The sequence below is a fragment of the Sphaerodactylus townsendi genome, linkage group LG03, assembly GCF_021028975.2.
Source record: "Sphaerodactylus townsendi isolate TG3544 linkage group LG03, MPM_Stown_v2.3, whole genome shotgun sequence".
NCBI classification, from domain to species: domain Eukaryota; kingdom Metazoa; phylum Chordata; class Lepidosauria; order Squamata; family Sphaerodactylidae; genus Sphaerodactylus; species Sphaerodactylus townsendi.
In genome coordinates this window covers 90,460,758-90,473,959 of record NC_059427.1, presented here as the reverse complement: position 1 = coordinate 90,473,959, position 13,202 = coordinate 90,460,758, and the positions used below count along the sequence as shown (strand labels likewise).

Here is a 13,202-nt window from a genome sequence, read left to right as displayed (position 1 = left end):
TTTTACACTATAATGAATTCATATTGAAAGAAAACAAAATATGAGAATTGGTACACAAGCTTGGTTATAAAGCCAGCTATCAGAAAGTTTCTCAAAGAGGATTAAAGTAATTAAGTTTCAACCATGCACAGATAATGTTGACATAAGGTAAGATCAGAATAAAGATTCATCTAACTCAGCATCCTGTTTCCAACAGAGGCTGACCAACTGTATCAGATGACCCATAACAGGGACAATAGAGGCCAAAGCCTTTCCTGCTATTCTCTCCCAGCACCTAGCTTTTAGAGGAGCACTTCCTACGAACATGCAGGCCCTGTATATGTGCCACTGATCGGCCTATACCATGTTTTTCTCTATTCAAGATTGCCTTCTCAAAGTATGGATCACATAGGGTACAAAAGTGAGATATCAGTCTGAAATATATCTTGGTATTTAAAGCACAGATGGAGCAAGAGTTTTTTAAAAAAGGGTGTGAAACTCATTAAAATAAGAAGGAAAATTCATAATGAGCCTGTTATTTGCATAATGAGCCTGTTATTTTGTCAGCATCACATTTCAACATCTTTATGTCCTGTATAGCAAGTTTTGCATAAGAAGATGAAGCCTCTCACTAACTAGACTTAAAAAATATTAAGCAAAAAAGTGAAAGAGGGATACAAACAACAGCAATACAGGCATATCTCTATACATAATTCATTAGGGGATGTAATGAAGAAGAAGAAGAGTTTGGATTTATATCCCCCCTTTCTCTCCTGCTGGAGACTCAAAGGGGCTTACAATCTCCCTGCCCTAGCTCCCTCACAACAAACACCCTGTGAGGTGGGTGGGGCTGAGAGAGCTCCGAGAAGCTGTGACTAGCCCAAGGTCACCCAGCTGGCATGTGTGGGAGTGTACAGGCTAATCTGAATTCCCCAGATAAGCCTCCACAGCTCAGGCGGCAGAGCTGGGAATCAAACCCGATTCCTCCAGATTAGATACGTGCGCTCTTAACCTCCTACGTCACTGCTGCTCCAATTGCGCCACTTGATGGGAAGTGCATCCCTCACCACTTCCCACCCGTCTTCTCCCCTGACCCAGGAGTAAGCCAGGCCCCATTCTCCAGTCCACCTTCTCCCACCCTTCAAAGACCAAGCTGAGTCTGGCAGGCCAATGGTGGCAAGCTGTCCTTCTGCCAGGCTGGCAACAGCCTCCCCATTCTGTGCCCCCCCATGGCCACAAAAACCAACCTGGGCCCGGCTCTGCCGCAAGCCCCCTCCCAAAAGAAATACTGAAGTCTCGCTGGCAGAGACTCACTAGGGCAGGACAGGGAGAATTGCCAGCAGCAGCTGCATCAGGAGAAGGTAGGCAGGAGAGGAACTTGCCCAAGTGAAGTGAGAGCCGGTGGCTCACCCAGGGGGACAGCCCCGAGAGCCACCCTGGGCTCCGAGAGCCACCCCAGGTTGAAGCGCCAGCTCTGGAGTTGGGAGCTCTGTGTTGGGAGGGTGATTTGGGGAGCGGAGCCTGAAGTGTGTGCGAGGGGAGGGACTTCAGTGGGGTATAATCAGTGGTGGGATTCAGCAGGTTTGCACCACTTAGGCATAACCGGTTGTTAAAATGGTGCTTGTAAACAACCAGTTGTTAAATTATTTGAATCCCACCACTGGAACCGGTTGTTAAATTATTTGAATCCCATCACTGGGTATAGTGCCATAGAGTCTGTCTTCCAGAGCAGCCATTGTCTCTAGGTGGGCTGATCTCTGTTGCCTGGAGATCAGTTGTAATAGTGGGAGATCTCTAGCCACCACCTGGCAACTGGCAACTCTATTGGGGATGCCTGTGCTATGGATTCAATGAAGCCCGGGGGGTGGGGGGTGGAGCAACCCCTTAATGGTTGAGGGGAGGGGCAAGAAGACTTTTCATTCATTAGCCATAGATTAAACTTCCCCCGTCTGAGCCCATTTTATTTCACTATAAAATGAGATTTACTGCTAGTACCCTAATAATAGTGAGACAATGGAGTATCATACAGAATCCTGAGGTTCCTGTTTGCTCCTTAACATGAGAACTGAGGGCATCTGCCACTATTGCAGCAGTTGGCTATAGTATTAGATCAACATTATGGAATCCAGGCAAACAGACCAATACTTGTGTTAGCTTCCAAATGCAAAGAATACTGCCAAAGTTTGAATGCCTTGGAAGTTCTGTTTTGGATGTTGTCTATTTACTTTTTCCAGGACTGTAACATGCCAAGGCACACTGAAGACCCCTCTCTCCTCCACACACAGAGCTGATACAAAGCAGTATTTTCAGCATGTATTTACTGAAAGACATTTTCATTGTGGCAACTTTTATGTTAGCAGGAAGCACCAAAAGATCAATCTGATTCAAAATAATTTTCATATACTGTAGTTACTAGCTGGGTCACATCAAAACCTAATTTGTATTGTTGAAGGCTTTCACAGCTTCAAGATGCCAGCCACAGATGCAGGCGAAACATCAGGAGAAAATGTCACTAGAACACGACCAAAGAGCCTGGAAACCACACAACACCTCAAAACCTAATTTCTTTCGAGAACAGAATTAGGGTTGCCAACTTTCATCTGCTTTTACAAATGATCTTCAGAAAACCAAGATCAGTCCCCCTGGAGAAAATGACTGTTTTGGAGGGTGGACTCTATGGCATTATACCCTGCTGAGCTCCTCGACCTCCCCAAACCCTGCTCTTTCCAGGCTCCACCCCCCCAATCTCTTGCTATTTCCTAACCCAGAGCTGGCAACCCGAGATAGAATGCCAGTGAGTTTTGACAGTCCATTGGCTAGCCCTCAGAAGCACAGATCTGTCCATGGATCTCAAGCCATAGGTATACTATGGTGTGGATTTTTCAGTACCTACTTAGTATTTAGAGAGCCAGCATGGTACAATGGTTAGAAGCAGCATATTCTAATCTGAAGGTTACCAAACAAAGTCTGTTTGGTAACCTTGGCCAGTCACAGTTCTCTTAGAACTCTCTCAGCCCATGCAGATGCAGGTGATGGCAAACCACTGGGTCGCAGTAAGTCAGGTGTGACTTGATGACTCTCTCTCTCTTTCTCTCTCTCTCTCTCTCTCTCTCTCTTTCTCTCTCTCTCTCTCTCTCTCTGTATGCATTTAGATTAAAATGCATTAATATATTTTCTGTTCCATTTTCATATTACATTCCATCCTGTTTTACTTAGATCTGCGATGTTTTCTATATCTATTAGCATTTTAAACATAAAACTCCAACATGAAATGTCCATGAACCAAGACCTCAAATTACTAGCTACATCAAATTAAAATAAAAACAAAATTTGGATCTAAGCCATCCTCTAGTTAGAAAGAGGTTGAATAATACTGAATTTATGTTGTTTCTGGTTGTTGTGGGCTTTCTGGGCTGTGTGCCCATGGTCTGGTAGATCTTGTTCCTAACATTTTGCCTTTAACTGTGGCTGGCATCTTCAGATGTGTATCACATAGAAAAGTGTGTAGACTGTGTCCAATGTGAAGGGAATGTTTAGTGGGGTATATATTGTCCATGTCCCAGGGTGGGGAACTAGTCAGTAAGTGTTTGGGTGGAACTTGCTATGCAAAGGTGTGGTTGACTGCATTGCATTATGGGTGGGGTTTACATTCGTATTCACATTTGCATTCCCTGCAGTAGCAGCAGTATTAGTAAATGCAGATCCTGTGTCTGGGTGGAGTTAATTATCCATGACCTAGCATGCCCTTGGCCCTTGATTCTGGTGTTTTTATGTACTGGTAGCCAAGTTTTGTTAATTCTCACAGTCTCTTCCTTCTTGTTGAAATTGTCTTGGTGTTTTTGGATTTCAATAGCCTCCCTGTGTAGTCTGACATAGTAACTGTCTGAGTTGTCCAGAATTTCAGTGTTTTCAAATAAAATGTTATGTCTTGTTTTGTTTAGAGTATGTTGTTACTGCAGATTTTTTGGAATGGTTAAGCCGACAGTGTCTTTCGTACTCTTTAATATGAGTCTCAATGCTGTGTTTTAGTTCCTATGTAGACCTTTTTACAGCTGCAGGTTATGCAATAGATTTCTGCAGAAGTGAGGAGGTCTCTCTTGTATTTTGCTGAGTGAAGCATCTGCTGTGTTTTTCAGGTAGATTTAAAGATTGTTTGTAGGTTATATTGCTTCCTTCATTATACCATGATACCATTCTACAAACACTGAACTGTTTTATTCAGAATCTAATCATGAGCCTGGATCCAAAAACATCTCCATAGTTATATTCTGGTTGAGGAAGAAAATCTAGGAGGGGTGATGCAAGCACAGAGGGTTTTCCCTCAGTGTCCCCAATCTCCCTTTTGTGAAATATCTACTACTTTTTCTCTGTTTGTTCCTTATTCCATGACTTCAGCTATTTCCTGGTGATTCTCTACTGAGCTGGACATCCGTTCAAACCAAAATAAATGCTTTGCAATTCACTTTTTGAGCAGAAGATATTATATTTGAAAATTCAGAGTACAGGCAACAAGTCACTGATAAAGCAGATTCTTTTTATGCATAAGGTCCAAGGTTCAATGCACTTAAGAATTTCAGCAAGATTACAAGAAACCTTTGCCTTAGAATTCTGCTGCCACTCCAAGTACAATGTACTCTGCACTAATGAAGCTGATGATCTGATTTAGTATACAGAGATCTTGCAGAAGGCTGCCTGATATTCAGAGTAACAGTCCTTGCCAAACTGAGGAATTGGTGGAAAAATAAGTGAAAATGGAGCAGCTAGGTTTAAATAAAGCTGACAGATAAAGCCATGTACATGTTACACAAGTCTCCCAAGTTCTTGTATAACATGTAGATAAAATCTAACTACATTTCAGTTAATGTTTTCATTAATTGAGAAGAGAAACACTCTCACTATGTCTCCAAATTATTTTTCCTTGTTTTGCTTGTCATATGGTCTAGCAATGGTGCAAGTCAGGGTTTTTCTTCTTATGAAAGCCAGGTCAATGCATTTCTTATAAATGTATAAAGCTGCTGTATGCTGAGTCAGACCATTGCCTCATCTGCCTATGCTAGGGTCACCAATGGTGGGTGTGGAGAATCCATTTAATTGCTTCCTGCTGAGAGAAATCCTGTGTCTGGGTGGTGTTCATTAGTCTTGATGTTCATTAGCCTTGATTCTAGTGTTTTTAAGTACTGGTAGCCAAATTTTGTTCATTTTCATAGTTTCTTCCTTTCTGTTGAAGTTGTCCGTGTGCTTGTGGATTTCAATGGCTTCTCTGTGTAGTCTGACGTAGTGGCTGCCAGAATTTCTGTGTTTTCAAATAACATTCTGTGTCCAGAATGGTTTATCATGTGTTCTGCTATTGCTTATTTTTCCAGCTGAAATAGTCTGCAATGCCTTTCATGTTCTTTGATTTGTGTCTGGGCGCTGCGTTTTGTGGTCCTGATGTAGACTTGTCCACAGGTGCAAGGTATGTGGTAGACTCCTGCAGAAGTTAGAGGCTTCCTCTTATTCTTTGCTGAACATTGCATTTGTTGAATTTTCTTGGTGGGTCTGAAGATTGTTTAGAGGTTATGTTTCTTCATCAGTTTCCCTATTGGATCAGTGATTCCCTTGATGTATGGTAAGAACACCTTTTCTTTGGTGGCTGTTTATCTTCATTCCTGTGGTTTGTTGTTGGTCTTTCAGCTCTTCTGATGTCTGTAATAGAGTAACTATTAGCCTGTAGATCCCAGTTTAAGTGATTCAGTTGTCTTGAAGGAGGTGTGGTTCACAGATTCTTTTTGCACCTGATTCCTTTTGCACCTGATTCTACCAGATTCCTTTGCATGATCTATCTCTGTTTACCGTATTTGTCTGCATGTTTTTTGGGGAGGGGTGTCAAATGTGTTTTATTTTACAACAGTATTTTGCTGTGCTGTTGGTAATTTTTCTTAGCCTCAATTTAATATGTACATAAATGATCATAAACAATTGTAAAGGTACATCAATGTAGATGAATTAAAACAGGCATATCAGAAAGTACCTGGGTTTTTTTGGTCTGAGATGGCATGTTTAATAAACTGGATACCATTCTTAATAATCTGAAAATGAGATGACCATGTCTGTATTATCTTCTCTAGGAGAACAGGTTTTCTTGTCTGGGATTCTGAACAAACTATTAGTCTGTATTATTAATAAATAAGTATCCAAATGTAACTGAGTTTTCCAAATGATTCAGCACAACATAAAAGAACAATTGACAATGTTCACTACAGTCCAGAAAGGCGTTTTCCCTTAAGCGGAACCAAAGAATTGGGATTATTTACCTAAAGAATTGGTTGCTTGGTTACAAATGGAGCTACATTAGAATGGTAACAAATGAATGCAGAGTGATTTATTCACAGGAAGTGACTGTGTGGAAAAGAACTGAAGAATTGAAGACATCACTGTGTCTCCTGCTGGCTTCAGTTGCATTGGAAACATACAGCAAGTTAAAAATAGGAAATATATATGATTTTAGCAGTTTTAAAAGCAAAAACATTGAACTCCTCCCCTAAAATTTAACTGTAAATTATGATGGTTGGGTTATTTGAACCTAAGACGAAATTTTCTACATGTTTGATTGAGGAGCAAATTCTGCAGAACTCAAGTACTGAAACATGTATGAAGCAATTACTGAAGCCCGCTGAAATTTAGTAGTTTCCAAGTACACATATTATGAGGGGGGTTTTGACCTGTCACATTTGAGTGAAAGAGAAAATTCTACTGGGAAATTCCACTATGAGCTTTTTCACTGCTGGAAAATGAACCGAGCTGCACGAGGAACTGAAATGGCAGTTAACTCCATCCTGTCACAAGTTTCTTCGGAATATACATTCATAGTTCATATATTCCCCTTCAGCAGTGCTTTGGCTTCTCTGTAATTTTTCTGTTTTTCAGCCTAATTAATTATTTAGTGTTCTCACTGTTGGAGTTTACTGTGCAGAGAAGTGGCTAACATATTGATTAAAAGGGTAAATGGTAAATATTTATTAGGAACTACATTTAGGATAGGAAGGAAGGAATGATAGCATGTTGCTATCTTGCTAGCTAGGAAAAGTATGTGCAACTAACTTCTGAGAAGAAGCAGGATATTAGACTTGAGAGTATCAGTCTAAGGACAGACTAGAGGTGACACAAAAGGATAGAGGGGTCACTATCCCTAGCTGACCACTTGCCTGCCCCTGCTGGGTCTTCTCAGTTCCTTTGCACATTAGACACTGCTACATCCGACATTCACATGGTGAACTGGGCTCTTCTGAAATCATGAACTGCTAAACAATTACCCAGTATTTTTCCTTTGGGGACGTAGAGGATAACCCAGTGGACAATATGCATGACTGTAATAAATGATCACATCTTATTTAAATGACACAGGCAACATGAGGAACATACTACTCCATAGATTTTTATGCATACTGTGTTTCAGCCTTGAAACCTATGTATTCTGGTGAAAGGAGTGGTATCTAAAGACATCCTAGTTGTAAATATTTACTGCTTAATTTTTAAATACCATGTTTTAAAAAACACAATACTGATTTTAGATTAAAAAGTAAATTTAGATATCATTGCTGCAGCTCCATTATATCCCTATCTTTTGGTAGATCTGTAAATAATAAAATAATATACTACAATTTTTCTTAGTCAAAGACCTCACTAAAGTCTCTGTAAAGTCTCCAGAATGTCCACATAATCAGTAGGTACTCGCCAGGACCTCAGAGAGAGATCTTTCCAACTATTTGCTATCCTTTAAGCATAGATGTCAAGGGTTAAACCTAGGATCACTTGTATGCAAAGCATGCACTGTACCACTGTGCCACAGTCCTTTCTCATTTTCAAATTAAATCCATCTGTTACAGCCTCACTTAAATTAGAAAGAAATGGATACATCTAAACAGAATAACTGATAATTAAAGATGGTCCATAAACAATTTGCTGACCAAATATCAATTAGTCTAGAAATAATTCATAGTTCTAGATAACTTTAATACTTGTGTGCAGCATAGCCTAGTCCATGCCAAAGCTTTATGAGCTAACACAGGCCTAGTTCATCTTTTCTACTGCTATTGAGCCCAGAAGCTGGTAGGAAATTCTGAACTACAAATAAGTAAAGTTTGTCCATACCTTTGTCTGGCAAGTTCTCCTAGAAATCTCAATTTTTTTTTAATTGTGATGGCATCCTCATTTATAAATTATGCTAGTAAGAGCATCACGTTAAAATGAAGTGAAGCAATGAAATCCAGGTCCTAATATAAACACTATTGAGATCAATTCTAATTTTCCAGTAGTGACAAATTAATTTGAATGAAATCTTTAGAATTGATTTAGGAGTCCCTTCCACATTAATACCACAGTGTTATATTAACCTTCCTGCTTTCACAATAAACACAACATTCATTGTGATTTTATGAAGGAGAAAGCATTTATCAGTGTTTGATCTGAGGTGTCTTCAAAACATTAGTGCCATTTGAATGGGGGATGGGGAGGGAAGAACCCTGTACACATTCTTTCCATTCATGGTTGATTTGAATAACAGTAGCTGTATGGCTTCTGCATGTTTCTGCCATTAAATCAGTCCTCAGAAATGCCTGAAGTTCTTGTGTGATTGAGAATCTAAAATTGTGCCAGGGCATTATCTCACCCTTTGTTTTTCTAAAAGCAGATTCTCTCCCTCCCCCTATCCAACTTTTGCTATGCAACTTATGAAATTAAACTGACAACTTCAACCCTCAAAGGCTTTTTTTGTTTGGTATCACAGTTTCAATTAATTTTTTCCATCTTTCATGTGAAAAAATGAAGTTCATTGTAACAACAACATTTTCCAGAAGGATTTCAGTACAGATGGTAGGTAATAACTTGATTCAGGCATATAATCGCATTATATTTGCCCTTCTTCTCTGACTGGAAAGATCCTAAGGGGAGCACTGAAGGACATGGAAGGCTGATAATTTACTTGTAATCTGTTTTATTTACAGATGTATGAGCATAGCATAATGAAAGGGTCACGGACTGCACTTCCAATGGTCTTGCTTTAGATTCCCAGATGGCTACTTTAATCCAACTTTCATCCAACTATAGTGTAGTATAGTATTATAGGATAGTATTATAAATATGATCAAGCACTTTCAACACACTCTCTTGCCCATGGGTGCCACTTAAAACACAACTGGCTCATCACAGAAAATTCAGAGAAACGAAATGCGCAGAGCAATTTCAACTGACCACCACATTTCAGTCTTAAAGTTCTTCAACAAATGCTTTTGAAGTATTTTGATTTTAAAGCTTTGCTTTTAAAAATATGCTCACTACATATGTAACCAATTACACTTAGCAAAGAGATGTTGAAGTAAACCTTCAGCTGTAGCATTCTAAGAGCTTGTGTTCATGTGAAATGCAGCAGGCATAATTAGGCTTGCTCAGTTTTCATGAGTGAAGCAGGAATTTGCTTCCAAAATGGTTTTGTGGCGTCTCCCACCCTGCCATTTATTTCGGGAATGCCACATTTGTAATTCCTTGCTTTGTTAACTTTTTTCAAAAGAACATCATGATTAAAAACATGCTATATTGTATTATCCCAACATTAAAAATTATATTTATTTGTATATAGTGGAGTTACATGCCTTGAAAATTCATATTCAATTTTAAGCAGTTTTATTGGTGTCCTGTTAGTAGAATTCTGCCCTACAGGAAATCAATTTGGCTAAATGCTTGTTAGATTAGCATGATACTAATCCTATCATTACTGACATATAGAACTTCAAAAGGGGGAAATTAAAAGATTCTAATTTCTTTCTTTAGGTTTATAGGGGTGGTGTAGATGGCCCATTTAAGAGTAGCTGCTTGTTCTGTCAAGATCCCAGACTGAAGTGGACCTCACATAAATAGGTCTAAGTCATTCTCTGATTTGCATACTTTCCTAATGAAGATGCTGTCAATGGCATCAGATTGCTAAATGTCAGGTGCCAACATATGGTTTACAATCAAATATTTTTTTGCCAAAGAAACCTAAGACTGAATTCACTAGAAATCAGTTAGCATTAGGAAATGAAACAGTAATCTTGCTGTAAAAAGTTCTGCAGTGTTTTGCTAAATGACCTTTTCCTTGTTATAGTTTCTGCCCTATGAATTTCCACAAAGCTGCCAGCACCTATTTTGAAGCAGTCTTTTTAATTTCCCTCCTAATGACCAAGAATCTGCAACTACTGTCAATTAACAAGAACAGTCTGACCTCACAGTCTGAAACATGAGTTTCCAATCTTTGCTGTGCCAGGGAGCTGTCAAATCTGACAATAGGCAAGTGGTCAAGAAAGCAAACATCCCCATTCTTTTATCAACACCATATGGATGAATTTTGACTAACATTCTAAAGGAAAGAAAGCACAAGAGCATTTATACCAATTCAATTCTTTCTTCAGTGGCACAGGCATTCTTTGTTTTCTGGAGGAGGAGAACTGTAGTCACGGTTATGAGTTTTTCAGTAGAACTGATAATACAGATAGTGAAACAAATAAGAATCATTTATGTATAGTACTTCAGAACATTCAGAGCTGTCAATCAGCCCCATATAATATCAGATTAGTGAGGTTGATAATTAAATTACTTTCTTACATCCATGGCAGAGGCAGCAGACTTCCTTCTTTAAAGACTGGTCATTTAGAAAACTATAGCTTAATCTTTATAATATCTCTGCAACAGCAAACTAAAAACAACTTATTTGGAGGAAGCAAATAATTAAGACTTTAAAAAATCAAGCAATTGCTTGCAAAGTAAGTATGAAGAGTTCTAAATGCTTCTGGACATGAATAATTTTCATTCTAAGATTTCTTTTTAAAAAATTGATTACAGACACACAAAACAGCTTAGATCAGCATTTTTTCAGTGTTGGGGGGAGTCAAGTAGTTCCTTCCTTCTCTCCCCTACATGGTTGCAATCTGTTAAAAAAATAAGCAATTAGAACCTTTTGTGCTTACTTTACTTCACAAACCACTACTAGCTTTTAAATGTCTTAATTACTTGCTTCCTCCAGAAAAGATCTGTTTTCAGTTTATTATTGCAGAGATATTATGCTATAGTTTTTTTTAATGTATATAACATGAAATTCTGCCCTTGGCATGAGTCACATTGTTAATTTCAGGGTAATAATACATTTCCCCAAATCTCTGTGTGCTTATAATTAAAGGGGAAGAATCATAACTGATAGTTTACAGGGAGTACCAGATAATGGACTTTTCCTGTTGTTATTTGCTTTTCATTGCTTCTTGAACTGGTGACAGTCTAACAGTGAACAATGCTGAGGACAAAATGCCAGATTAAAAGAATAACTGATCTCCTGACTGCAGGCCCAGTTAGGGTACAATGTTTAAGCAATATTGAGACTGCTACCATCAAAATGAAAGATTTTGGTATAGATCACAACAAATTTGCTAAAGCTGATTGGCTGGTGAAATGGAAGCACTGTTAGGGGGTTAGAAAAAGCACTTTGGGATACTCCTCCTTTTCTTTTTGTCCTATATCTCAAAACTATTGTGGTGGCTCTTGACTGACCAATTGTTTGGTAGAACTGTATATATTTTTACAAAATAAAACAAGTTGCAGCCAACTTTTGGTGACCCTGTACGGTTTTCAAGGTAAGAGACATTCAGAGGTGGTTTGCCATTGGCCATTTTAACACAGTCAAAATATCCCAGGGTGAGCATGGAAAATATCCCTGCGCAGCTGGCAATTCTGCACGGCTCCCAAACCTGCACAGGGTCCGCACTGGTGTCCCCCTGCAATATTTACCTTAGTCCAGGATTTTCAAAAATTGCCAGTCTGCAGGTTCTTTTCAAAAATCCCAGTGTGACGCTGCTTGTGCCTGTGCTGTGCAAAAACCAATCAGGAGCAGGACTAGTTTATTTTTCCCGCCCAGCCAGCTGATCTCCCTGCCTGACGTTCATTCAAACTGCCACTCAAAAACAGCAGCCAATCAGAACGTGGGATACTGTGCGAGCTCACAGGTGCTTCCAATCCAATCATTTATTTACAGTCAACAACCAGTACAACAAAACAAATATGCATCAATTCCACAGTACCATTAGCATAAACTATATGTGTACAAAAAATATAGACTAAAAACACAGATCAAAGATAAAACATAATCTGTGATGTATACAAAGGGAATATTCTCGTGAACTAAATATTATTATTATTATTATTTGTGGGTGGTCAATGACCAGTACTTAAAATCCCATCTCACCATAATAGCGAAACAGTAGATAAAATACATTGATTAGAACAGAAATTGGGGATTTAAAATTCACAGACTTTTAAAAGTACCTATGCAGTCTTACTAAAAAGTACCTATGGGGACTTACTAAAAACCCAGACTTCCAGCCAGATCATCTAGAGATTGAAACTGATTCAAACATCCCATTCCTTTACCATTTGGCTTGGAGCTGCCACTCAAAAGCAACAGCCAATCAGAACAATCATTTGGTCTATTTTCATCAGCCCAAGCTTTATTTTAAACAATTAGCAGACCTATTCACTAGTTTTCTCCCTCTGACAGCAAAATCTTATTTTAAACCATTTAAAACAGAGATCCATTTCTTCCATTCCCACAGCACATACACAGAAACAGCAACTGGGGGCAGACCAAGTGTACTGTTCCCAGCCAGCCGGCTGATCTCCCTGCCTGACATCCATTCAAGCTGCCACTCAAAAGCAACAGCCAATCAGAACGCGGGATACTGGGCATGCTCAGAAATGCTTCCGAAGCAAATACAGAAGTCCTGGTCGTGGAGAGCAAGCTGGAGCATTACTAACTCTGCTCCTGGGCAGAAGCAGGGAACTGTGTGTACGCAGAAATCAGGATAAAATAGCCCAGGTATATATGATCCCAGCTCAACCCCAGTGTTATTGGGCCATGCAAAAACAGTCATTGTCTGCCTCTGGATAGTGACCCTGGTATTTCTTGGTAGTCTCCCATCCAAATACTGACCTGGATTTAGCTTCCAATCAACCTGTCAAAAGACTGAATTGACATCATATTATTGGGTACACCTCTCCACTTTGGTACAAAGCCATATTTGTTCTGCATCAACTTCCTTTGAGGACTCATCTGTGCTACTTTTATGTTTCCTATGGGGTTCAGATACTTCACTATGCTATGACTGAATGATAACAATAGATGGATAGTTTTAGAAAATATCTGTTGAAAATATTTGGCAGAGATACAG

General features: G+C 39.2%; 1 protein-coding gene across 1 annotated transcript in view; it reads right to left on the bottom strand.

The window, feature by feature from the left end:
* Positions 1 to 13,202, bottom strand: part of PDLIM4 (PDZ and LIM domain 4) — a 93,578-nt gene that overhangs the window by 32,790 nt on the left and 47,586 nt on the right. The window lies entirely within an intron of this gene.